The sequence below is a fragment of the Canis lupus genome, chromosome 26, assembly GCF_011100685.1.
Source record: "Canis lupus familiaris isolate Mischka breed German Shepherd chromosome 26, alternate assembly UU_Cfam_GSD_1.0, whole genome shotgun sequence".
Taxonomy (NCBI): Eukaryota; Metazoa; Chordata; class Mammalia; order Carnivora; family Canidae; genus Canis; species Canis lupus.
The window spans coordinates 35,253,003-35,280,893 of NC_049247.1; the positions used below are offsets into that span (position 1 = coordinate 35,253,003).

The window sequence follows — 27,891 nt, forward strand, 5'->3', positions numbered from 1 at the left end:
GGTCAAAGGGAGACAGAGATGGAAACAGGAACAGAGGAGCTGGAGCTAAAGGAGCAGGATGGGGAAACGGTACAGCATTGAAAGGCCGCCATGACATCCCTGTTGCCTTGAAGCTCGGAGAAAGCAACGAGCCCTATCAAGTAGAGACACTAGAGATGCCACAGCAGACAGTGGAAGAAGGGATTTAAAGAAAACCCCACAATTAAGGACATGCTAGAACAGAAATGCCACGTATGGATGGTGGTCATCCACGGGAGTGGGTCACCTGCATGTTCACTGTGGCAACAAGGAATGGTTTACACAAGAGGCACCTGCATTACTGACAAGCTCCACGGTGCCTTGTCTTTTCTAGGTCAAGACTAAGATTAGGAGATGAAATTACTGAAACTGCCTGCCTGATTGACTAAAAGGAGGATAAATTCAAGAAATAATAGAGGCCAGGTGGCAACATTTGAGCATCAGGAGGAAGTCAGTTTCAACGACCATTATAAGTGGCAAGGTTAGACTAGGAATAGGGCACATTTGACCCACATGGAGCCCTGAAGAGGGGGAACGTGACATATTTATGGGCGAGATGGATAGATAGCCAGCCAACGTGGGTGTTTTTGGTCTATCCAGCTAAAATAAATGGAGATTATATCATCAGGTGGCTGAGGAAGCCAATCCCATAATGGTCACAATAGCTTGCTGTCTGGTTCCTTGATCTGTGGGATCAGAAATAATACGGTCATGAAGAAGGTCAAGTGGAAGTCTCTGGAGCCAAGAGAGTAAAGAAAAAAAAAAATCCTATTCTAGAAAGAACTACAAAAGTCAGCTTATACTTAAAAACCCACAGAATGGAGGAGCGGGTAAGCCTCATTGTTTTCTTATTCAACACACTCATCTGGTCCCTACACAAATCACATCCTAAAGGATCACAGCGCCTTTTTCAAACTTAGCCGATTAGTAACCTCTATAGCTTTTATGCACCAACTTTGCTAAAACATGTGAAGACTGCCTCATGCACATGCGAAGTGGCCACGGATCCAACAAATGCATCCCTTTCTGTCCCTATCGCAAATTCAAACTGGAAACAGAGTGTCCCGGATCACAGGGGATGGATGAAAATATACACCTCTGGTCCTTTCTTAGGCCTTTGTTATCTCTGCAACTTGTGTGACAATAGAGGCAGAGGAGTCATGGGCGACCGGGCCATGCAACGGAATGTCATACCTGGCTCACTGGAAGTACAGCATCATGTCAAACAAGCCAGGTAGGCCAGGTGCTAATTCACGGGAGGCCTGAGCTAGACATGCACTTCAAAGGCTGGGAGATAGGCCTTATGAGGATTCCTGGTGCCATCGTGTGGGTGCCATAGTCACAAGGGCAGCAGTTCAGGGTGCTCTAGTACCCCTTCTGCAAGGGAAAGGGCCGAATGTCGCATCTCAACTCCCACATCAGGAAGCATATTAATGGGAATATTAATCTAATTCCTATGCAATGTGAGTACTTAAAAAAAAATGTTGGGATGCCTGGGTGGCTCAGCGGTTGGGCATCTTCCTTCAGCTCAGTGCGTGATCCTGGATTCCCAGGATCAAGTCCCGCATCGGGCTTCCTGCATGGAGCCTGCTTCTCCCTCTGTCTGTGTCTCTGCCTCTCTTTCTGTGTCTCTCATGAATGAATAAAATCTTTAAATTAAAAAAACAAAATGCTGCCAGATGTGAATGGGGTCCAGGACAGAAACGAGTTGGGCTGCAGGTCCAGGTTGTCGTGTAAACAGTCCACGTGGCCATGAGTTGGCAAACTTACGGTATCTTTGGTGAATGTTCACGTCCGAGCAAGTCGCCGAGACTCTCATGTCATCCATCGCTATTACACCAGCCCCCCTCCTCCCACCCCTACCCCCCCAAGGCCATATGGGAGGTTTTTCATCACCAACTGATGGAAGGGAGAGATGTCAACCTTCATAGGCTGGCTTCGCACCTGGGCACGAGGGCTGTGGCTGCTCTACAGCCTCACTCACGGTGGCCCCTAAAGACATCACTTCCAATAGGCACTTCCGCAGGCAGTCTGCACACTTATCCACTTGGCAAAGAGGACTAGCCTCAGATGACACCCGGTGCATGACTGGTCAAGGACTTGGTTGTTCAGACGCTTAGAAGGAGAATATTTGGAAGATGGAGAACAAAGCATGAGGATGAATCTGTAGAGGTGAGTGTAAAATAGGAAGGGTATTTTCTGGTTTTGTTTTTGCTTTTTGCAGGTTCTACGCTAATGGCAGTCAAAGCAGATCCCCGATGGACGAAGGAAGGACTAATTGGGGAGACAAAATGAGGTGGCTAGGAGACATCAGCCATCTACTACCACTAGTACCTTGGTACTGGCACAACCTGTGCATGAAGAGGCCGCCTATGGCCACAGGAGTGGAGGCTATTCATGGATTCGGAGCAGGGAGGCCCATTTGCTGAGCCCCGATCTAGTCTCTCCTGCTGGTATCTGTTCAACAAACCATCCATAGAGCTCAAATGTGAGCCTCATACGGCAGCATTCTTCCTCAAGACCAACCAGGCAGTTGGTAGCAAATCGACTTCTGTGGACACCATTCTCCTCGGCAAGGACAGTCAATTACGTTGACAGGGGCGGACCCATATCTAGGTATCAGTTTATCTCTCCTTCCTACAAACTACTTTTCTTACCACAGTGGCTAAGGATTTTGAGACTGTCTCTCCAATGAAACAGGATCCCACATAACACGGCACGGGACCAAGAGGTAGACTTATAGCCAAAGAGCTATACCATGTGTCCTGAGAGCCACCATTCTTCTCAACGCCTCATCAACCTGAAGCTGCCCAACTGGCAGAGCAACGTGCTTACTTACTGAAGGTGCAGCTGAGGTGTCAGCTTGGAGGATGTACCTTATGGATGGGTCTCTAAATCAATGATCATCACTCGGCACTGCAAGTCTGCTAGTTAGGACGCATGGGCCTGGGACTGACTTGTAAAGCAAGACTCATTTTCACTTTCTGTCACTCCCAGTGACCTGCCTGGAGAAATCCTTTTTCCTCCTCCACCTTATTTAGGCTTTATAAAGTGTGGCCCCCTTCCTAGATGCCTCCACAGTATACAGGAAACACTTCCAGGGGACACTGGGAGCACCCCCACGAAATGTCAAACTATGGCTGTGGACTTGCTCACTGTAAACTCCTTGTATCAAGTGTTCACCATGCAAGGCTCATTCGGGGGAGGCAGGACTTCCATGAAAAAGGAGGCAGGGTAAGATAGGACTGCCACCTGGCAATCCACTTGGGCATCTCTTCCCACCACCTTGCCCTGATTTCTCGAGACACGAGCAAGTGTGGTAGCCACGAACTGAGAAGAGCAAGGGGACGCTTGGCTCAGACTCTCCCAGCCTGCAGGTCTGGTTGGCCTGACAGAGAAGTCAACTGGGCAGGCCTGCGTGCTCAGCAGGAGCGAGGGAGGCCTTGCATGGGCAGTGAAAGCAGGAGATGATGAGTGTCAGGCTTGTCTGGAGCAGTTTCAATGGTCTTTCACTTCCTTCATTACGCTGACCACTTTCCTGCCCAGTTCCGCCAGGATAAGAGGACAAACAGAATCTGGGGGGGAGGATCTGTTCCCAGGATTTGCAGGAAACAAATGCATCTTGTCCGCTCAGGGCACACGTTGTAATAGATGCTCTAGAACGCTGCCTAAATGCCTTTCTTCGGGGCTGAAGCATCCACTTCCTTAGCTACTGGGAGTTGATGCAGCCAATATCCTTCAGCTATGTCCCTTGACCAAAGAGGGCCACTCTGCCCAAGGTGAAGCTCCCTAGGCCATGTGATGGCCAGCGTTCACCGTCTGCAAGGTGCCAGTGGCCAAACCCGGGGCCCTTGCCCCCTGCACAGCCTCCCTAATTCCAGAAACCCCTGGAGGATCCCCTGAGGCTTCTGCAGTGATGACACTGCGGCTCACTATCCCCCTGTATCTACCACTGCTTCCTCATGCCCACCACGGTTTTGATCTTGACAGCACGTCCCATGGACTTCCGGCACATAAATCTCTCTTTCAAAATCTGTGTGCCCTGTGATAGAGATATATCTCACTCAAGGATAAAATTTAATGTAACCAAGAAATAATTTTCCCCCAAAACTGACCTATAAATTCAATTCAACTATGATAAAAATATGAAGGCACACTTAGAAGAACCAGACCTATTTTAGAATTAGTAAGACAGAAGTTCGAGAACAGTCAAGATATTCCTTAAAATGCAAAATAAGGAGGATTGGCTCTATCAGATATCAAGATATTATATGTTAATATGTACGTTTGAAGATACAATAAATAACTTAAAATTAACGTAATCATTTAATATTGATTAATTTTTATAGAGATAACTATTTTTTTTAAGATTTTATTTACTTATTCATGAGAGACAGAGAGACAGAGAGAGAGAGAGGCGGAGACACAGGCAGAGGGAGAAGCAGGCTCCTTGCAGGGAGCCCGACATGGGACTTCAATCCCGGGACTCCAGGACCACACCCTGGGCTGAAGATGGGCGCTAAACCGTTAGGCCATCCGGGGATCCCTGAGATAACTATTTCAAAGATTATAATCAGGTGATAATAGTTTAGAATAGCAAGGAACATTCTTTGTTAGGCAAAGTATTTGGGTTTAGTTCTAATTCTTTGTATTTTATCTGTGGTGCTGAAGATCATACAATGCCTATAGTTTGTGGTCCAAGCTTATATCCAAGGCCTCTTACTGCAAGGGTGGTAATGGGGTAATATTATCACACAGGTATTGTGACATGTCAAAGGGATGCGGGAGTCAAAAGAAGGAATTTCCTAATGGCTCGGACCCAAATAAGTTGATCAACAAAATAAATAAAGTAGGAGTGGATTCTAAGTCAAAGTATAAAATAAATGTCCATGACTCACACTAATATAAGTAAATAATTGAATAAATAAACAAATGTGGGAAAATAGACAAATCTGTGCAGAACAGTTTAAAATCATTTATGTAAATACTCAGCCCTCAAGGAGGTGGAGTCTAATTCTGCATTCCTCACATATGGGCTGCATGTGATTACTTCCCTCTGAAGAATACAGAAGGAAGAGGTAGGGAGTGGGGAGGAACTCCGTAATGGGGAAACCTGACACACGTCCTTCATCCAGGAGGCCAAGGACAGCACCAACAGCGATGAGCCATGTGGATATAATGTCCTCTTGACAGGACATGGTGAGGACACCACCTGAACCTGTCTCATCTTCCACTAAAAAACCCATAACCCAGTATAATCAAAAGGAAAAAAAAAAAAAAAAACGGAAAAATCACACTTGAAAGACAATCTATAAACAAATGATCCATATTCCTCAAAATGCCAAGGCCATCAAACCTGAGAAATTCCCAGTCATGAGGAGCCTAAGAAGAACTCATGACAAAAAAATAAATAAATAAAAATTAAAAAATAAAAAAAAAATGTGGCATCCTGAATGGGATGCTAGATTAGAAAAATCACATTAGGTAAGAACCAAGGACATCTGAAGATAGGTTGCAGTCAATATCAGGATTAGTTCATTTGCACTAAACTAACATAAAATAACCCTTAGTAAGGGTGTGTGGTATGCAAGAACTGTCTGTGTGATTTCAATTTTTCTATAAATCTAAAATTGTTCTAAAAGAATAGGTTGTTTTTAATCACCCACACTGTCTTTTGGAGTGATTATGATATCAGTACATTCTAAGAAGGAAGTTATTGACTTTAAAAAAAATAAATTTGGAAGTATAACTGAATAGAGTTTCCCATAATGAATATCAATCAACTACCAAGAGGCAGCTTTGTGGCATCATTCATAGATTTCCCCCCTTTTTGAGGAGAAATAGTGCCACAGAAAATAATAAGTGGTATTCCACATAATAATTCAGTCATAAATTGATGCAGATGTCATAAATCTACATATGATTGAAAATTTTGAAATACTATTTGTCTTTGGTGAATTCCGGAATACCTAAAAGTATATATTTATTATATGTATATTATATATGTATATATAATATATGTATAAAATATGCATATATACAATACATATTTTGATAAAAAGGTACTTGTAAGTGACTTTGTGAAAAGTCAGGGACATGACTAAGTTGATATCTACAGACTTGATGTAAAATCAAGTAGGCAATATATGGTCTATTGGTTCACACATAAACATTCCATTATCCCTTTGTTGCATGAATACACTAGTGATAATTTTGGCTTCCCTCCTGATTTTACTAATATTTCAAGAATCATGGTGTTCACTAAAACAACCACTTTAAGTCACTACATTTAAGGTAGTTTGATATACAGCAAAAGATAACTGGAACATGAACTAAACTGCCATCCACTTTATTTATATAACTTTATTTTTAGAGCAATTTTAGGCTCACAGTAAAATTGTGCAGAAAGTACAGAGAATTCTCATATATTCCCTGCCCCTCTTAGGATACACAGTCTCCTTCCTTGTTCTCTTGATGGTGTTTTTCACAGAGATGCTTTTGACTTTAATGAAATCCGGCTTATAAACTATTTCATTAATTGTGCCTTTGATGTATCTAAAAAGTTACTGCCTTACCAAGGCCACGTAGATTTTTTTTCTTATCTTCTACAAGTTTAATGATTTTGCATTTTACATTCGAAGCCTATGATCCCTTTTGAGGTAATTTTTGTGAGGGCTGGAAGATCTGTGTCTACTTTCATTCTTTTCACATGTAGACGTTCCAGTTGTTCTGACACCATTTGTTGAAAAGATGATCTTTTCTCCATTGTATGGTCTTTGATCCTTTATCGAAGGTCAGTTTACTATACCTGTGTGGGTCTGTTTCTTCTTCTTCATGTTCTGTACTCTTCTGTGTCCCATAGATCTATTTGCCTATTCTTTTACCAATACCACACCACCGTCTTGATTACTGTAGCTTTACAGTAAGTCTTTAACTTGGGTAATGTCAGTCCTCTGACTTTGTTCTTGTTCACATCTGTCTTGGCTATTCTTAGATTTTTCCTTTTCCATATAAATTTTAGAATCAGCTTTTCAACATCCACAACATAACTTACTGGGATTTTGAGTGGGATTGTGCTGAATCATAAATCAGATTGGGACAAAAGGACACCTTGATCGTATTAAGTTATCCTATCCATGAACATGGAATATCTCTCCATTTATTTAGTTCTTCTTTGATGTCTTCTTTCACTAGTTCTGTTGTTTTCCTCATTCAGATCTTGTACACATTTTGCTAAACTTATATTTATTTCGTTTGGTGCTAATGTAAATGGTGTTATGCTTTTAATTTCAAATTCCACTTGTTTATTGCATGCTTATAGAAAAGTGACTATTATGTATCAACCTTATATCCTGCAAATTTTCTCTAAAAGCTTACTAGTTCTGGGAGTTTTTTTGTGGATTTGTTAAGATTTTCTAAATGATCATGTCATCTGCAAACAGAGACAGTTTTATTTTTTCCTTCCTAATCTGTGCACTTCTTGTTTCCTTTCCTGCCTTATCACATTAGCTGGGAATCCCAGTATGATGCTGACAAAGAGTGGTGAGAGGGACATCCCTGCCTCGTACCTGATCTCAGTGGGAAAGCTTCTAGTTTCTTCTAGTTTCTCATCATGAAACCAAGTGCTGTCGGGTTTTTTGTAGGTATTCTTCAAATTGAGGAACTTCTCCTCACTTTCTGGTTTGCTGAGGTTGCTGTATATTTTTCATTGACCTGGACTCTCTTCTCACTTCACTTTTGTTACTGGTGCAAAATGATGATGAAAGAGGAGCTGCCATTCAAAAATATTAAATGATAAGTATATGAAATCAGCACTTAGATGAGACTTAAAACAAAGGTCCTACTAACCCCATATATGTTGGTTTCCTTAATATCTATACCATTCATAGTATCTCAGTTGGGTAAATGAGGTTATGACACGCCTAGTTCCTTTAATTTATTTTATGTAACTTATGTTGTGCATTAACCTAGAAATATTTGAATACACTGTTATTGTTTTAAAGGCTAATATAACTTTCCTTATTTCCCATTCTTCAAAATGTCTAGCTGAAATGACACAAGAAATGAGATGATTTATAAAGCAAGAGTGCTCATTAGTTTCTCAATAATACACAGTTTTCTGAAACTGACCAGTTTTCAGAGGATGCTCATTAGGGCACAGAAAACACATCTGGCCAAGAGAACAGAGGAGACAGAGAGAGAGTTCAAGGACAGAGGGCTGAAGCATCACGTAGCCTGTCTTGTGGAAAAAGAGCGAGTAGCCAATATTTTGCAAACTGTATTGGAAGGAAGCAAGTCCTGCTGAGAAATCAAATTTCTGGGACTGTACTAAAACACTTACTTCAAGCAAATCTGTAAAGACTAAGGACATTCTGTCTCTAACAAAGCCTTAGAAGCACTTGTTGGTATTGAACACAACAAACTACGAGGATTTAAATTGGAATTCGATCTTCAAAATTCAAGCACACTGAGTTCAGTACAGGTCAGAACCCCGTCCTCAGTCATATTCACTAACATTTGTCACCAAGTGCTCAGTGAAGACGTATATCGTAGCCTCCATGGGTCAGTACATACATGCATGAACCTTCTATACTTTCTAAACTATACAGGGTTGTGCACATATCTACATTATTAAAACACTACATTATCACCATGCAGTTTGGAGACTACAACTCTCCACAGGCTATTTTCATACATTTAAAAAGACACACACGTAAAAATATCATGCATCATGCACACATGAACACATATAAAGAGGTCTTCGAGCACCGTTGCATATCCATGAGAGCTCCACATATAGAACCACAATCTGGTACCTGATGTCAGCAGCAAAATGAGGTAAAGCAGCCCTTGATGTCACACCTTGTCTCAGGAGGGATTTGTTCCTTCTCTTGCATGATTTTTTTCATATCGTGTGTGTGTGCTAAATGTCATATAAATTTTTGGTTCCTTTTAGGTGCAGACCATTCATCCAATGTAAAATATCTAGGCAGGCAATATTTTTAAATATAAAAATGCCCCATTTTTCCTCAACATTATTAGGCAGAAATACATTTTCAGATCGTATTTACTTATATGTACTACATGAAAGGATCAAAATCTTTGGCAGGCTTGATTTATAAGAGTTTGCACTTATGCTCTTCATCTAATTACACTTGAATTATTTCTTACTCATATTATCCTAACCACCACTCATATGGAAACTGTCCATTTCTAGGAGTTGGAACCCTACCTTGAACAGAGCAGAAAAATTAGCAACTTACTGTGTAAGACCTACGCTCGTGATGAGAAAATTTTAAATCAGGAGGCAGGGCAGAGGTGAAAAAAAAGTCAGAAGTTATGAAAAGACAGAGAATCCAGAAGGGAAAGCCTATTTTTAACTTCTGAGAGAAATGGTCCTCCATAAACTCGAGAGGCGATTGTAATAGATATGTGTTCCCAGTATCTGTTCCTCAGAATATAATTTCAAGTTTTAAAATACGTGTTTGGGCCTCTTGTGAAAAATATCTTAAAATTTTTATGGTATTACATTTTGGCTTCATGTCGTGGGTTCTGCTGTTTATTCGTTGCAGGTTTTCAACATGTATCCCCAGAGCCCCAGAGCAGAAAACAGAGTGGCATTTCAGGGCAGCAAGCGTGCTGTGCTTCTGCTGTGATTTCCTGCACGCAGTCACCTCAGCTAACCCTTTAACAGGAGCGGGGACCTGAAAAACAAAGAAACAAGGAAAAGGATACAAAAGGTCATAGATACAGAGAATACAGTGATGGTTTCCAGAGGGATATGGGGGTTGGGGGTGAGCAGAATGGGAGGCCTCTCACATTTGTCGCCACATGTTTGCACTGATCGTAAGCATTGGTATCATCTTTAGGATTCTTGAAAATCCAATTTGTAATGATTGCCTTGTGGAGTTCCACAAACCCAAACAGCATGAAAACTCCAATCAGAATGTGTTGTTTGTCTCTATCATCAGCCATGGAAATGAGCCAGAAATCTTTCTGGAATATTCTCATTCCTTTTTTTTTTTTTTTTTTTAAATAATATATTCTATCTTTATGCAATGTTTGAGATATATATTTATTTTTATTAACTTATATAAATGACGTTCTATGTGGAGTGTGACAAAGTAATGCAACTGAGGCATTTGCGGCACCTTATAATAATGGCTTCTTGTAATATATATATATAACATATAATTAATAATAATGGTTAAATACCATACATAATATTTTTTGCACGATTCTAAGCACTACACATAGTTAATGCTTTTAACAGCCCTATGAAATATGGAATTTTATTTTACCGATTTTTGCAAATGGGGCATTTGGAAGCACAGAAAGGATTTAATAACTCGCCCAAGGTTGTACAACCACTAAGCTGCAGAATCAGCCGCAGAGGCAGTTTGTAGCTGGAATGTGTGCTTGTTAATGACCTTCTTACGTTGTTCCTCTGATGTGACCTGCATTCCTGTAACTGCCTTCACCTAATGTGATGTGAATTACCAGATTTCCTCTCTAGCAAAATACCAACAGTCCGAAGGAGAACCATAATTTAATAAGATATTTTTAGGGGGATAAAAGGGAAAGAAGAAGGGAAAAAGAAGTGATAGCGGGAGAAGAGAAAAAGACAGAATGGCTATCATGTATCCTTTGATACCAATTAGAAAATATATTTTCTTTTTTTTTATAAATTTATTTATTGGTGTTCAATTTGCCAACATATAGAATAAATAAAAAATAGTGAAAGGGAAGAAAGGGGAAAGGAGAAAATATATTTTCATTTTAAAACATTAAAATGTAGAAAGATATGCCGACCACAACAACAAAAAAAACACGCTCTACTTTTTTTTTTTTTTTTTTTTATACTAGGCTCCTCAGTGGAGCAATATGAAAGGAAGTCATTGTTCTACTTGATGTTTGGGTTAAACTACTATTTGGATGTGCCATGAAATTAAAGGAAAACACTCTTAAATTTCTTAATACGTATGGAAAAGTGCGGATTTATGATGGGCTTGGGGGGAAGGAGGAGGAGGAAGGGAATTTAAGAAAAAAAAAAAAAAACAGCCTCACATCACCACAAGATTCTGGTTTCATTTATTAGAATATGACTTGACCAAAAGCTGCATAACACAAACATCAGGCTTTGATTTTCAGGATGACAAAAATTAACAACCTCAATAATATTCAGGAGCCACGGTGATGACAAGCTGGAATCTCTACTGATAGAACAACAGCCCAGGTACACCGTGAACGTGGCTGGATGAAGAGCACACGTCTATACGGTCTGTCTCTAGCATTTCTAGGGTGTCTTCAATGTAGTTAGGCCGGTGTTCTCCCATGAACTCTAAGACATCACGCCGGATTGAGAAGTACTTGGTGGTGAAGCCCAGAATCTGGTGGAAAGGCTCTCTTGAGACCCCATCATGTGTTTGGATGGTTCATGCTCCGAGATGTGGGGGCCAAGGTTGTTCCCTTGTCCTGGCACCTGCTTTCCTTGTCGATGGGCACCTGCAGAGACCCATCTCTGCCCTCACCTGCCACTCCAGTTTTCCAGTTTTCACACACACATGTCCCTTTGGGAGGAGCACTTCTCCATCTCCTAGTCCTGGCATTTTTATGGCATTCAGTGCAATCCTGGGCCTGATTGCACTTTTCTCTGCACCTCATCTAACTTCATTCAAGGAAAAGCTGTCTGCAATCAAAGCATGAGATCAGATCTAGGCAGGGAGAAAGCGAATCTCTCCAGTCCCTATTTCATGTTGTGTGAAAGGGCTGTTCCAACCCCAAAGTCTTCTAATTACATGATTCTTTAAATTCATTTTTTCCCCTAGTCTTTCAGTCACGTTTAAATAAAAGGGAAGGAAAAGAAAGGAAGAGAAGACAGATTACTGTAAAGTCTCTGGCTAACATTAATATTTTAATTTCTTTCCCCATTGTTGTCTGCCTAATAGAGTCCAAAGTTTAGGAAATATTTCTTGGTCCAAATTAAAATGGTAATGAAACAAAGCTCATGGCTTTACTCTGATCCCAACAAAACAAAGCATAGCATTAGTTAGTACGCTTCCTTAACTGCACATTCTGAGGCATGTCAGGTTTCCATGGGTTCCAGGCCCCGTCCAGCTGCATCTTGGAGCCACACCAGCACTTCAGATACCACACAGTGATCGGAGCCGAGCATGGGTGGGCACACCCGGGTCCCTGGTTGCCTCACAAGCCAGAGAGCACAAATTTGGAGTTCTGTTACAAATGAACTGTCTTCAAACAAAATATTCAGATTTAATCAAGGTGTGTGTCCAAAAAAAAAAACCGAGAAGAATCTTAAAAGCATATATACCTCAGGCCCTACCCAAACCTTCTGGAACACACTCTTTTAGGGGCTGCCCAAGAATTTTTTTGATAAATCTTCCAACGTGATTGCGATCTGCACATCTGGTAGAGTCTCTTGGTACATGCAACTCCGCAAAGCAAAAAGAGGTTAACTTTACTCTGAGACTAGCAAGACTCTCAATCACTTGTTAATTTGGATTTTAGCACAGTAGCGGTGTGCAAAAATATGTGGTATACGAACAAATGAATGAATGAATGAGTGGAGGAGTCTTACGCTGTGCATCCCAAACAAGCTGACTACACTGCTCGGTGACCTTCCCTGGCAGACAGGAAAGTAACACAACCCCTGTTCCTCTTACGTGTTTCTACGAGGTGCAAAACTGGCCCCAGCGTCGTGCAGCATTTTTAATCTCTCTTCATACCAGAAGAAACTATTAGGCGCTAAGGCGCCTTTCGGTTTAACGAATATTTACTAATGTCTTAATGTCTTCATTAAAAATGTCCATTGGGGTCAGAGTTCTGATATGTTTAAAATATGCAAATAATAGGAATCCCGTGGCTGTCCCAACAGAGGTTTGATGACATTTCCATGACATTCTGTTAGGAGGCCGAACTACATTTGCAAAAGCACTAGAGAGCTTTAACCCAGGGTGTGCCCTCCGAGATGCTAGGGGTCTCCAGCACCATCCAGCATTTGAAAGACCAGTCTCAGGTGTTTCGCTAAGTAGTGATTCCCGTCAAGAGCTGTTTGACTACTTGGATGAGGCCCTAAATTCAAGGATGTTCATCCAAGCTCTCCCCCAGCGAAGATTACCTAGTTCTACGGGTAAGAAACCCTGCACAATTGTTCCAACTGAACATCTACTAAAAGCCAAAGATCTGCCATTTTCCCCAGTTTTGTACATAGAATTGATACGGAGCCATTGCAGCAGAGTTTTTGGATATTGCCTGTCACTTCCACATCTCCAAGATGCACTCACCTCCTTCCTATGACTGACAGGACTCCACAAACTGTGGCATCATTTGCTGCCCTTGGTGATGGGAATGGCACAACCATTCACCATTGGCTTTCCACATATGCGTGACCATTAAATATGCTATTTTTTTTACAGTATATGGCATGAAATATGTATTCCTCAGTCAAGATAAGATTTGCTTTTTTGCAAACCTGTATAGGAGATGGATTTCCTGAGATATCACAGTGAAGTTTTTTAGTTATTGAGCATCGCCGTATTATTTTTCAACTACATTTTAACAAGTACGTTGACCATTGCTTAATTGATTTATGCATCAGCATATTTGCTTCACTCAAAAAAAAAAAAAAAAAAAAACAAAAAACAAAGAAATCTCTTTTCTCCTTGAACTTTCTTTCAGGAAACCTATACTCTGCCTGGATCCCAATATGTGATGTGCTTGCATCAGGGGCCAGCTCGCAAAGGGCGTGCACGCCACATGTGGGGGAAATTCACGCCCTCCGAGCAGAGCTGGCTTAGGTGCACACTTTTCTAGGACATTTTTGTTCATCAGGTGCCCCAGTTTCTCACACTGTGCCAAGAACAATTACCGAATGTGTTCCCTAAGCAACGCCCCCGGTGCAAAAATAACCTCTTGACTGTGAATTGCTGCCTTGAAGCTTTTAAGGACTGTGAAGGTGACTTATCTCATTTTAACAGGGAAAGGGTTTTTAATACAGGCAATGTTTTCTCCCAGAGTATTAAAGAAAGGTACTGAGAAAAGACAAAGTTAAGTGAGGGGGAAATAAAGCATGAAAATGCTGCTTTAAGAATAAAGCGGATATTATCCCAGTACAGCTTTTATTAAAACATTTTCCTTCGCACTCTAATATTCTCTTTATGAACCAAGCAGTAGGCTCGTCATTGGTTATAATCTGGCTTCATTAATAGGACATTCAAGGTCTTCCAAGAAATGCCCCCATAAGGTCCCAGAGTTTCATTTTCCTTTAAAACTTCCCACTCCCAGGTCCTGGTGTATACCGATGCTTACAAAGGCCCTATACAGGTCTCAGTTTCATGGGACAATGGACACAAATACTTTGCAGTTCCTCCAACACACCATTTTATGTCTCTCACACACTCTATCCCTTTCCTCGCTGCTCTTTCAATCTTGGAAAGTCCTCTCCTACCTTGTCTACAGACACAACCACCCTTCAGGACTCGGCACAAATGCTACCCCTCTCTTGGAAGTGTCTTTACCCCCATTACCTGTTCTGTCCCTGAATTAAATGGATCCACCCGTTGACTTCCTATCCCAACACCTGCAGCGCTTCAGGACACGAGTTTGCTTCCCAGCCTCCCCCTACCTGGAATAGCAGCTCTCAAGGGCGCGTGTACTTCATCCTCACATCCCCTGGCCTACCGCAGGGCCGGACTCCCAGCTGGTCCGACGCAGTCCTAGAATGAACAGAGGTAATGTGAGTGCCATGGGGACATAATAACAGGTAAACTCGTTTTCACCGTAATTTTTCTTTTCAATATTTCTACAGAGCTGGGAAGGCCTGTAAGAAATCTGGTTCTCATCTAGTTTCAACTTAAACTTACAAATTGAGACTAGAATTTGTTAAGTGAGTTGCCCCAAGACAAAGTTAATGATTAATGTGATTAGAACCCACCACCCTTCACTTCCATGTCAACAGTGTGTGTGACATTATACTTCCTCTCTGTTGAGAGTAATTTGGATAACGTCTAAAATGCCATGGTTCTCACAATTCTCTTTCTCTCTCTCTCTCTCTCTTTTTTTTTTTTGTTTTTGAGATAAAACTGGTATAGAAAATTATGTAACTCTCAGGGGTACAGCATTATAAGTTGACCCCTGTATGTACTATAAAGGGATCACCACTGAGAGTCTAGTATCACCACACGATTGACCGCCTCCCATTCTGCTCACCCCCAACCCCCATATCCCTCTGGAAACCATCACTGTATTCTCTGTATCTATGACCTTTTGTATTCTTTTCCTTGTTTCTTTGTTTTTCAGATGCCACAGTTGAGGGAAATCATATAGTATTTATCTTTCTCTATTTCACTTAGCATAATGCCCTCAGGGTTCATCCCTGTTGTCACAAATGGGAAGAGTTCATTCTTCTTTACAGCCTCGTGGAATTCCATTGTGCACCCCCCCCACACACACACACAGACCACACCCTCCTTGTACCAAATTCATCTACTGATGAACACACCGCACTGAGGTAGTTTCCATCTCTGGAAATAAGGCTGCCGTGAACATAGGGGTACAAATATCTTTTCAAATTAGTGTTTTCATTCTCTTTCAGTAAATAAAGTGTAATAACTAGGTCATATGGTAGGTCTGTTCTTAATTTTTGAGGAATCTCCATAAGGTTTTTCAGAATGGCTGCATCAACTTACATTTCCACCAGCAGTGTAGGAAGAAGGTTCCCAAAAAAAAAAAAAAAAAAGGAAGAAGGTTCCCTTTTCTCCACATTTTTGTAAATGTTTATTTCTTGTTTTTTATTTCGGCTGTTCTGACTGATGTGAAGTGATACTTCACAAAAGAGGTTTTAATTTGCATTTCTCTAATAATTAGTGATGTTGACTATCTTTTCCTGTGTTTGTTGGCCATGTGTATGTCTTCTTTGGGGAAAAAAAAAAAAGATCTATTCAGATCTTCTGCCCATTTTTTTATTCTCGTTTTTTTTTTATTATTATTATTAAGTTCCATGAGTTCTTTATTTAATACAGATATTAACCCCTTTCTGGATATATCATTTGCAAATATCTCCTCCCATTCAGTAGGTTGCCCTTTTGTTTTGATGATGGTTTCCTTTGCTGACCAGAAGCTTTTTAGTTCAATGTCTCTTTATTTTATTTCCCATGTCTCTAAAGTCAGAGCCACAAACACAGAGACCGATGAAAAAGAGCTCACTATTTTTTCTCCCAAGAATTTTACAGTTTCACATCTTATATTCAAATTTTTAATTCATTTTGGGTTAATGTTCACATATAGTACAAGCTAGTGGTTTAGTTTCATTTTTTTACATGTGGCTGTCCAGTTTTCCCAGCACCATTAATTGAAGAAAAATTTGTTAAAGAAAGACATTTCAGTGTAAGTTTTTGATTTCTTTGTCATAAATTAATTATCCATATGGATATAGCTTTACATCTGGGCTCCCAATTCTGTTCCCCTGATCTGTTTTTATGCCGATCCCTAAAGTGCTATGGCTTTGACAATTTATTTTTGTAGAAATAATAATTCTAATATTGAATTATGGCATTATCTTTTTTTGAGAGATTAACAATATCATATTTATGAAACAGATGAAGATGTCTAAGCCTTGTTTTTTGTACACAGGAAAGTTGCCATCTAATCAATGTAAGATGAAAATCTTGCCTTATGGTTTATATTCCAGTACCTGCTCCACCCCAGCAATCCCAATAAGGGAAAAATAATTTGAATATAATTTCTTGTAAGAGAATAGCTCATAGCACCTATAGGTCAGTCTTAATCATATCTGCTTGTAAAAGGTTGTTTGCCATTTATCACTGTATATTACACCAGATAAAATTTTGAAATATTGCCCTTAGTGAGATTTTGCATAAACACTTTTAAGTTTCTGGGTTTTTCTTGCTTTTTTTTTTTTTTTCATTTTATGGTTTTTAAATATTCCCCACATCTTACCTTTTAAAAATTTTTTGACTTGGTAACATTAATTGGGTAATACTCTCACTGAAAATACGATTAAAAATATTATAAATTTTCACCAGTTTTGGAAATTCATACTAAGTAAATCACTAAGTCATATTAATTTTTATTGCTCTTGTTCTAGTATTTCATTTATATGCACCTTTTTCTCAAAATTTTCCAGAGACTTGGGGAGTAATAAAATTATGTTACTTTAAATCAACAAATATTACTGTAATATTGATTTTAAAATATAATTATCAATGCTTTTCTCTAAGAAACATAGATTCCCACACAAAACATAAGAAACCCCAAAATATACAAACAAGGTAAGATATGATCCCTGCAATCCAGAGATGTTTGACAGAAAGCAATGCAAAAAAGAGAATAAAGTTGGCAAAAATCACTTCTAAGAGTATGATCCAGTGAGAAAAATAACTGAAATTTAAATAGTATTTTTAAATAAGTTAATAAGGTTTCTGAAATATATATGTATATATGATATATATATGATATACAGACGTATATATGACATATTTAGATATTTATACAAATTTACATACACATAATTGTTAGTGTGAAGTGTAAGCATATTTAGCAATGGAAAATAATGTTTTACAAAGTTCACTTGAAATGACAAATATTGGTTGTTTCCTAAGCCATTTCCTTGATATACATAGAATGTAATATAAAATGTTTCTGCTAGAATTTTGAAAGGCCAATAATTATTGTCACCTTTTAGAGGACGTTTTATATTTACCAAGAGTTGGGTTAAAAATATCTTGGTCATACATTCAGTACTGTCCTCCAGCTATAGTCTGGAATATCAATTCATCCAGCTATTTTATAAATTCCCAGTCAGTTTAGATTAAAATAAGACATGGTTGAAGGCTTTATGTTCCAGTACTATGCTGCCCAATATGGTAGACCATAGCCAAGCATGCCATGTAAATCAATAAAAATTCAATAAAATTAAAAATCCACTTTCTCATTTGAATTAGCTCCATTCCAAATGCTAAGCAGTCACATCTTAGGAGTGACAGCAAAGGTACAGAATATTCTTATCCATTCTATTGGGTGGTTTAGGTCTAGTAATAGACATGCATGCCAACAGTGAATCACAATATAATACAACATGAACGATACAAGCAGGTATAAGGTGCTGCTGTAGTCAAGACACTAATGACCACTGAGTAAGGTGGACAGTTGAAGTAAGGAGTAACATTAGAGAAGAGAGAAGCTTAAAATTTTAGAGGAAAATAGAATTGTAAATCACTCTCTGTTTTGGGTTGTATGTTCTTGAAAAATGGAAGAACATCACTATAGGACTATTTATTTATTTATTTATTTATTTATTATAGTCACACAGAGAGAGAGAGAGAGGCAGAGACACAGGCAGAGGGAGAAGCAGGCTCAATGCAGGGATCCCGATCCAGGACTCGATCCCTGGTCTCCAGGGTCACTCCCTGGTCCAAAGGCAGGTGCTAAACCGCTGTGCCACCCAGGGATCCCTATACCATACTGATCTAGACCGTGCTCTTTTGAGAACAGAGGAAACCGTTCAAGGAAGATAAGAAAAATGCATATGAATTATGCCAAGTTTGCTCCAACATGGTTACAACAGAATATGTCATTGGCAGAAACCTATTACCATGGTAACACAACACACATGAACTTGGTCTTGTCCCTCTGTGTATCTTTTCCAGAGGAAGCAGGATGTTAAAACAACAACCCAACAACATAAGATTTTTCCTGATATGAGGGTTGCATATAATATGCAAGAATTGTATATTTTATTTTTTTATATTTTAAAGATTTTATTTATTTATTCATGAGAGACACAGAGAGAGAGATAGAGAGAGTGCAAGAGGCAGAGAGATAAGCAGGTTCCATGCAGGGAGCCTGACGTGGGACTCGATCCCGGGTCCCCAGGATCACACCCCAGGGTGAAGGTGGCGCTCAACCGCTGAGCCACCTGGGCTGCCCAAGAATTGTATATTTTAATATGTATTTCTAGAATCTGCTTTATAGCACCAGATGGAACAGAGAAGTGTTCTGTAAAACAAAAAGTGCTTTAATTATATTTGCTTTGGTAAATAAAAATGCAAATAGAAAAGATTTAGAAATTTTTTGAATAATTACATATATATATATATATATATATAATTACCAAAATTATTTCCCATTACACAGAGATTTGTTAAATTGGTTGTTACTCCATCTGCTTTTATTTTTCAGAACACTTGTGTTTTTAAGTATGTTTTGCATATTTCCACAAAGATTATAGACAGCCAGGTTCTCAGAGACAAGTGGCAAATTGGTCTGTTTCTGCTTCTTCATATATATATATATTTAAACCCAGATATGCTCTGAAGTCATTTTTCCCCAAAATTGTATGAATTTATCTAGGTTGCAAAGCCCTATTTTAAATATTTACAAAATCATAAATTTCATTGCCTGCTATTAGTTTTGTCAATAACATCTTGTTTCCAAACTAACCAGTTAGTGACGGAGAATTTGAGGAACCTGAAGTTTTCAGGTAGGAACTTGGCATAACCTAGTCCTGAAGGATGTAAGCGTGGGGCCAGATGTGGGGTGGAGGCCCGGTACCGCGTCTCACCGACGGTGTGATACAGGGCACGTGCCTGAGTCTCGGGGAGCCTCAGCGTTCTCACTGTCCGATGGAGATTCCTCCGGCCATCCGACAAATATTCAGGGAGGACCTACGTATGCCAAGCACCATGGAAGACGGGGAGATGATGATATGAATTAACTTACAGAAATGTAAACATGAAATAAGACTCAAAGTCACTCAAAATGTCACTTCAGGGATGGCCAAGGCAATAGGTAAAATTAGGAAAATGCCTAAGATAGTCTAGTTCAACGTGTTTGTGGTAATTCTCAATTGTCTTCAGCGTTTGCTCTTTACAGGAACTAAGAGTAGCAATCGTAGACAATGACATAGTTTTGTTGATGTGAAAGAAATCGTGGTGACAACTAAGCAGCAGAATCACATGGAGGGAAGGAGCTTGTTTCGACAGACAAATAGTGAATGAACGACATAAATTTAAATACGCTATTGCAGAAAGTAAATGTCTTATAGTAAGTTCCTGCGTTGACTGTTCCTTTTTTATCCCTGCGCTACAGAAGTCCTGGTCCTCTAATTATTTGCTATGAGAGCTCTTATATGAAGTGTGTTCCACGGTGCCTGGAGCATGATGGGTGCTCAGGATGAGTTATTTTAGATTTTGAAAGAGCTGTACCTCCTAAGTTTCCCACGGTTATTCAGTCGCCAGTGAAGGGGCCCCGGCTCAGTGCCTTTCCTCTCTTCAATATTTTTATGTAAATTTAATCTATGTGTTTACAAAATTGCCGGTCCTTGGTGTTGCATGTCCTTCCCCTGGGACAGCCCACTGCCTGCTTGCTCAGACGGGAGCCCCACAGCCTCCTATCAGGCCCTTGTGTGTCCTCCACTTACGTGGAGTGTTAAGACAGAAACTGAGGAGTCGGGGAATACCTGGCTGCCACGGTTTTGTACAGGTGGGCGGACAGCTGACCTCGGAGCCCTGGCCCCAGGGACACAGGCCATGCCGCACAGCCCCAGCCCCAGCCAGAGCAGCACCCAGCAGAGGCAGTTCCTAACTCCTGTTCCCCTCAGGGTGATGGCCAGGGCCCCTCGGCCGCCTGGACAATCAGTAGGAGCCCTGGAACTACAAGGCTCACTCAGGGTGACTGTACTTCTGTTTGTCCCCTGCTCCCTCCAGTAGGAAAGGGAGGAGGGGACCAAAAGGGTGGGGAGAGAAGCAGAGGAGAGGCCTGGTTCTGGAATGTACATAAAGCCTCCTGGAGGGGGATGCAGAGGAGAGAGGAGGGAAGGTTCCCACTTCCGTCCCCTCACTTGCTCCCCTGGAATGTGAGCAAATGGCTCCTGGGAGAAGAGCCTGTGAGTCTCTCCAGGGGTTTCTATCTCTAGGGCTGTGATTAAATCATCTCTCCACTTGTGCTCTTCACTTAGAAGACCTGGGTTGTCCCCCCAAGCTCATGCCTTCTTCTTCAACTTGCGTAGCACACTTGCTGTTCTTTGTTGTACTGGGTACATTTATTCTCCCCGCGTTGCGTGTTGTCTTTTTGTAAAAATATGTCTTTGTTTCCCCCCAGGAGGGGTGTAGTATAGGATCCAAGTCCCCTACAGTTCTAGCTTGCAAAGATCATGGCATCGGGAAGAAAGAAGAAAAAAGGCAATCTCAGAAGTTTGAAATACATACTCCACGTCAGGAACTGGTCGAGGCTTCTGTATCTTGTCTTTTTTTGATCTTCACAAACATTATGGAAGACAGATGCTATTTATCTTTTGTTAAATGGCTTTTGTGAAACTACATACTTTTGAAAGTAGAAATTAAAGGATTCCAACCCAACAACTCTTTGGAGAACATATTTTTTTTCTCAACTTGAACATAAAGAACGATGTGCCCCAAACCCAAAGGATGGGTGATACTCACCGACGGTAGCTCAAGATTAAATGTCACAAATTCCACTTGTAGGAGGCGGAGATGTACCATCTGTCCACTTTTAATGACCTCTCAAGACATTTATTACAACTTTCGAAGTTAGGCCTGAAGAAAATCTTCATGGTTTTCAACGAACACACACAAGCTTGCCCCCATCGACGTATGAGTTCTGTGACTCAGAAAACACACACTGAGTTTTATGATTAAAAGAGACAACCTCTAAAAACACCTGCTCACCGACACTTGAGGCAGACAACAACGATTCATTCAATCTACAGACGACACAAAATAAATGATGCCCTGTGCCCGGTGGTTCTGCGCAGCGTGGGGAAGGGGTCCATGGAGCACAGAGGATGGTCAGGACGCCAGCACAGAGAGGCCTGCCCTGCTTCTGACAACTAAAAGCCAGTTTTCCTGAGAACCAGTCAACTTTCTCTTCCACTTCACAGCCGTGCCCTTTGCCTCCGTGTGTGTGCTCCCCTGGAAGCAGAGCACCCAGTTTACAGGCCTATCCTTCGACACGCGTCCCTACCCAGGTCCCATGGCTCGCCGACAGCCAGGGCCGCCTCTGCCGGCTGCCTCTCATCTCCAAGGTCATGGTTCTAAAAACTACAGTTTTAATGTAATGTCGACATACTAACTTCCTTTTTTAATTTTGGGATTTGGTTATGACTCCCCCGACCCCAACCCGTGAAAGAGGAGGCCTGGCCTCCACACACTGCCACCCCTCCCCGGGGAACCACATGCAATCCTCTTACAAAGCTTTCGACTGGGAATCTAGCATGACTTTAATTAGATAAGAATGAAAGATTGCATCGTTATGACTAGTAAACGCTATGGAGTATTTATTGTACGATGTATATTTGCTGCCAGCCCTTGGGGGCGCTTCCAGGCTTACGTGCAGTATTTATAGACAGTATTTAGCTCCAAATTCCACCTCATTTGCACAGACTTTTGTGCAGTACATCGTTAAAACAATCAGGTGTTCCATCAATTCAAGCTTCTTGAAGAAAATTCACCTGGAACTTTATGACAGGATTAAATCTCATTTTCTTGGTACTGCATGAACCTTGGCTACGGTGGAGAAGAGTTGAAACACCTTCCAAGGGACCCCAACTCTCCTTGCGTGCAAATACCCTGCATCCTGGATTTCACGTCTTCCTCGTTCTCAGGTTCTCCTCCTTGTCGTGGGCCTTATATCTGCCAGCAGCTTCTTGAGGAAGAGTGCGAGAAGAGGGCGAGAAGGCTTGGAGGCCCAAACTCTCTTCATTCTGTCCTAAAGAACACAGGTTGGTGACATGTATGTGATGAGAACAGGATAAAGAGCCAAGGAACTCACACTGGCCTTGCAGAAGCTCTACTCACGAGGCCGAACCCATGAGTGTGAGCGGTTGCACGCTGCGGCCTGCATTCCAATTCCACGTGCAACAGTACGGCTGATGAGGGCACCAGGCTCTGAAGAAGACTCTCGGCCTTTGGGCGTGAGGTTTGGCAGCTGCGCTAGCAGGAAATCGAGCCCCTGCCCCCGTCGTGATCACAGCTAGCGGAGAGTGGCACTCTAACCTTGGCTGGGTCATTTGTAAGCTTAGTGTTTGTAGAAAAAAGCAGCGCTAGCTCCTCACCTGGTAGGATCTGGGTGTTGGGGTTTAATAAGGTCAGTGAGTGGCCAAGATTAAGCACTAACAGGCGACTCATTTGATCTTTATAAGGGACCAGCTCTCTTTGGGGTGGGTAACGGCCTATAGGAGATCAGCCTTGGATAGGCCAGTCCTTATGCTGAAGTCCTCTTCGGTGATCCAGGAGATTTTCTCCAGAGAGAAGACACTCTGAACCTGTAAATGGGGTGGCATTCCCATGAGAGGAGCTGGAAGGGCGTTTAGCTATTGTCAGGTGGCCACTGCCAGTTGAGGATAAGGAGCCACTGAGGCAAATGGCTGAGGGTCTTCGGTAGGACTCACCCAGTCTGGACTGTGGTGAGTGGACTCACTTGTCACTGGCGTTCAATCGGGAAGGTCTGAGAGTGAGAGGACATTGCCAGGAGACACTGGAGTGGCTTCCGGAGCCACTGGCATAGGCCCGGCTCACCGGCAGATCCATGAGTGCGACAAAGGAAACCATCACCCAGAGAAGGCGCACGACGTGTGCACCACGTAGGATGACTCGGTGCTGCGAGGACAAAGAGGGCTGTTCTTTGCATCCAGGTGCCTGGCTCCAGGTGCCCCACATGCCACCTCTGTGTGAGGCAATCGACAGTGGGACGGTGTGGACGGTCAAGACCCCTGCAGGAGCATCAGGACAGCGAGCTGTGTTCCACCAGCACGACCGTCACCACCCTGAACTCACTGGGAGTGGGGACAGTGGTGGGGTCCTCCTCATGCTTCTCTTCCAGATAAAATGTGTCCTCCCCTAGAGCCCCTGCAGCCTCGGGAACGGGCGGTGGGCCTGACTGCACACGTCCTTAGGTGGTCATGAGAGGGGCATCCAACATCTTCGTGAGTGTGTGTGTGTGCGCGTGTGTATGAAAGAGACACACACAGAGAGAGAGAGAGAGACTTGATCCCGGGGTCTAGTTCTTCCTTTAATGCAGGACATGACTCCAACCCAGGTAGTTCATAAACAAGGTACTTCCTTCCACTCAACTACTTCTCTGGTTCTCCTGCTCCTTGAGAACTGTGCAAGCCAATCCCCGTGGACAATCAGAACCATCCGTTCCAACGGCTGCACACTTAGCCTCTAGTACACGTCTCATGATCCAAGGTGTTTTTCTTTTTTCAAGCCGATTCCTTCGTTTGTTTTCAGAAGCGCATGTTGGGTGGGTACCAAGAAAACTGTTGCACCAAGTGTCGCGCTTATGGAACGTAGGCCGGTATGACACACCCGTATCAGAGCAGCGGAGGCAGGGTTTCTTAAGAGAAATTCATGCAGATGGAAGAGTGAACAGGTGTGTAAGCTTCTCACTGTCCAGTGCTTGCCAGGCATCACCCGGGGTGGGGTCTGGCCTGGACACCCGCATGGACGGGGGAGCCCACCCCTCAGGCTGCAGGGCATGAAGCCACAGGGCCCTGCAAGCCCAGCTGCACACCTGGTGTGCCCCGGTGCTAGGACACCACAGCAGAGTGATAGGAACAAGCCTTCCTCCAGGCCCACGCTGCCGGATGGGCATTCAGGGCTGGTGAAGCATCCGCGACCCCCGGCGGGGCTGCACACGGGAAGCTAACATGCAGACCCCTCACCCCTGGGCCTGTATAGAGCTTTGCAGGAAAGCAGTTTCCTCTGGGGGAGTCAAGCCATCCTCAGTCCCAGAGACGCTAACCCTCAGTTAGCAGGAGAGAATCAAGTGCTGGAAGGCACTTTTCATCAAAAACCCAAAAGGCCTTTTTTCCATTGTCTTCTGACAATGTTCTTGTGAGAAGTTGGATTCTGTTCTGATTCTTCTTTTCCATGTGGCTTCTCTCCCTTCTTTTTTGGAAGTGTACAGGATGCTCTCCATGGAGAACTTTCTGTCGCTAAGGCTCTTGAATTGCACAGTGATGTATTTCGCAATAAGCCTATTTTCCACCAATGTGCTGGATAAAAATAACTTTCCAATTTGAAACTCCAGTTTTTCAGGTTTTGGAAATCTTCCTGTACTAGACTTTGATGGTTTCTCTCCCTCCAATTCTTTTCACAGTTCCTATCACTCAGTCATTACACCCCGAATTAGTCCTCACTTACTTTACCTTTTCTTTTTTTTTAAATAAATTTATTTTTTATTGGTGTTCAATTTGCCAACATACAGAATAACACCCAGTGCTTATCCTGTCAAGTGTCCCCCTCAGTGCCCGTCACCCAGTCACCCCCACCCCCCGCCCACCTCCCCTTCCACCACCCCTAGTTTGCTTCCCAGAGTTAGGAGTCTCTCATGTTCTGTCTCCCTTTCTGATATTTCCTACTCATTTTTTCTCCTTTCCCCTTTTTCCCTTTCACTATTTTTTATATTCCCCAAATGAATGAGACCATATGATGTTTGTCCTTCTCCGATTGACTTACTTCACTCAGCATAATACCCTCCAGTTCCATCCACGTCGAAGGAAATGGTGGGTATTTGTCATTTCTAATGGCTGAGGAATATTCCATTGTATACATAGACCACATCCTCTTTATCCATCATCTTTCGATGGACTTTCCCACTTTACATCCGGTAGCACCAGACACCCGGGCTGATCTTCTCTTTTCATCTTCCAATTTGTATATACATATTTCCAATTTCGCTTTCCTATTTTTAATTTTCCAGAATGTGACATTATTGGATTATTTTATACTGAGTATAGATACTATGGAATGCAATATGTTCTCTGCATCTATAAACCTATTTTGGGTGATGTTTGAAGTCTTCTTTCTCCTGCATGATCTGTTTTCTCCAAACTTGTTATGCTCACTTATCTTTGCTTCTGGCTTCATAACTATCTAATGATCACAGGTTGCCTCTTCCCAGTTAGTAATCGGTTACGTAGAGTGAAGTACCCATGCCACCGTCGGGGTTACCTGACTGAACCCGGTGTTTCGTTGAGGGATCCATATCATTTACTCTCTTCTCCCAGAATGGTGAAGTTCTCCCCCCTACTCCAACTGTCACTAACATTTATGTTTTCCTTCCCCAACGTGGAAGACAGAAGCCTGCATGACACCATTTTGGAAACCAAGTGAGAAGAGATGGTGTGAGTGCGTCAGAAGAGGGGGAGCCCAACATTCACTAGATACACTTTCACTTTGCCCTCTTGTGTTCAATGCAGGCCCTCTCACTTCAACCACGATTTCTGCCTCCCGCCCACATAAGTTCTATTTTATGGCCTCTAGACAGTAAATCTCCAGTTTTCTGCCAGAGTGAGAGAGGGGCTATCATCCAGGTTCTCAGAGGGCAGAGGAGTCCAGGTGGCCCCAGCTGGTCTTTAATCAAACTTTAAAACAATTTCCTTTTATCCAACACTCTGTAGAGACTGGATGTCTCAAATCCCTGGGCCTTTTGGGGATTGCAGACCTGACTCATTCAGCTTCCTTGAGCTGAGTCAGTCAACTCTGACCTCAGCTTTGTGGTTCCAGATTAGCATTGCTTTGTCTCCAATTCTCTATGTCCTTAATGATATGCGTCATATGAAAAGCTCTTTCCTCCTACTGCATTGAGGATCTGAAAAGCCAAGGTTGGAGAATCATCTGTTAAATCCACCACCTTTGTTGGGGCATCTGGGTGGCTCAGTGGTTGAGCGCCTGCCTTCAGCTCTGGGCGTGACCCTGGGGTCCTGGGATCCGGTCCTGCATTGGGCTCCCCACAGGGAGCCTGCTTCTCCCTCTGCCTGTGTCTCTACCTCTCATGAATAAATAAATAAAATATTAAAAAAAAATTCACTGCCTTGGCCTGGAAGTCTTACTACGAACGCCACAATAAAAAAACCCCACAACATTTCCAAAGAAACTTGGGGACTGAGATCCCTGACATGACAACAGTGTGCTTGGGCAAAGCTGCAGAGCTGTAACTGAGCCTTTCCCAAGGTGCTGCAAAGAAATGAGGAATGTGAGCATTTCTAAAATGTGCATGTGAATCTTCCATTGAAACTTCTTTAATCTCCCTGTTTTACTCTGTTAACCTGAATGGTTTCAGAGAAAGCCTAAAATAGGCAGCTCTGTAGGCTTCTGCACCCTGGTGGGCGTAGCATGGTAGAGGGGAAGGCTGGAGTTCCACAGAGAGTCGCGTCCAGCACCGTTCCGTGCTACTCTCTCTCTCTTTTTTTTTTTTTAAGGTTTTATTTATTTATTCATGAGAGACACAGAGAGAGGCAGAGACACAGGCAGAGAAGCAGGCTCCAGGCAGGGAGCCTGACGTGGGACTCGATCCCGGGTCTCCAGGATCATGCCCTGGGCCAAAGGCAGGCACTAAACAGCTGAGCCACCCAGGGATCCCCAGTGCTACTCTCTTAAAGGTACTTATGAGACAGACTTTTCAGAAGGGTTGTTACTTCTAGGCTGATTTCTCATAAGCGGAAGGGCAGATATTCATAGCCTTGCACTATAAAATGCTGCACGGTACAGAAAAGGGCTGATGGTGCATAATTTGCCTGGGTTCTGAATATTTTCACTTGGCGCAAACAGAAACTTCCTGGAAGGTACATTTGTCAAACGTTTCCATCGATACCACTTCTTGGAAGTGATGCAGGTCAGGTTCTGAAACGATGTGTGAATAGAACTTTCAACCACAAGAAAGCAAATACGGAGCTGGATTTTAGCTATGTGATCTTTAAAACTCTAGTCGATTCAGCAAAATAGAAGTAACATCAATGTAAACATAAATCTATTCTTCTTGTGCAGCAATTATGCAAAAACATTTATTTAAACTCTGTTTTTCTTTTTCAAC

At 42.2% G+C, this 27,891-nt stretch overlaps 1 long non-coding RNA gene across 1 annotated transcript; it reads right to left on the minus strand.

Moving 5' to 3' along the window:
* Positions 1-6,366: 6,366 nt before the first annotated feature.
* On the minus strand, positions 6,367-14,783 carry LOC119866103. The gene is made up of 3 exons (XR_005379036.1): positions 14,663-14,783; positions 9,548-9,722; positions 6,367-7,789 (listed from the first exon to the last, which is right to left on the minus strand). It is a non-coding gene; the product is annotated as an uncharacterized LOC119866103 (long non-coding RNA).
* Positions 14,784-27,891: the final 13,108 nt, after the last annotated feature.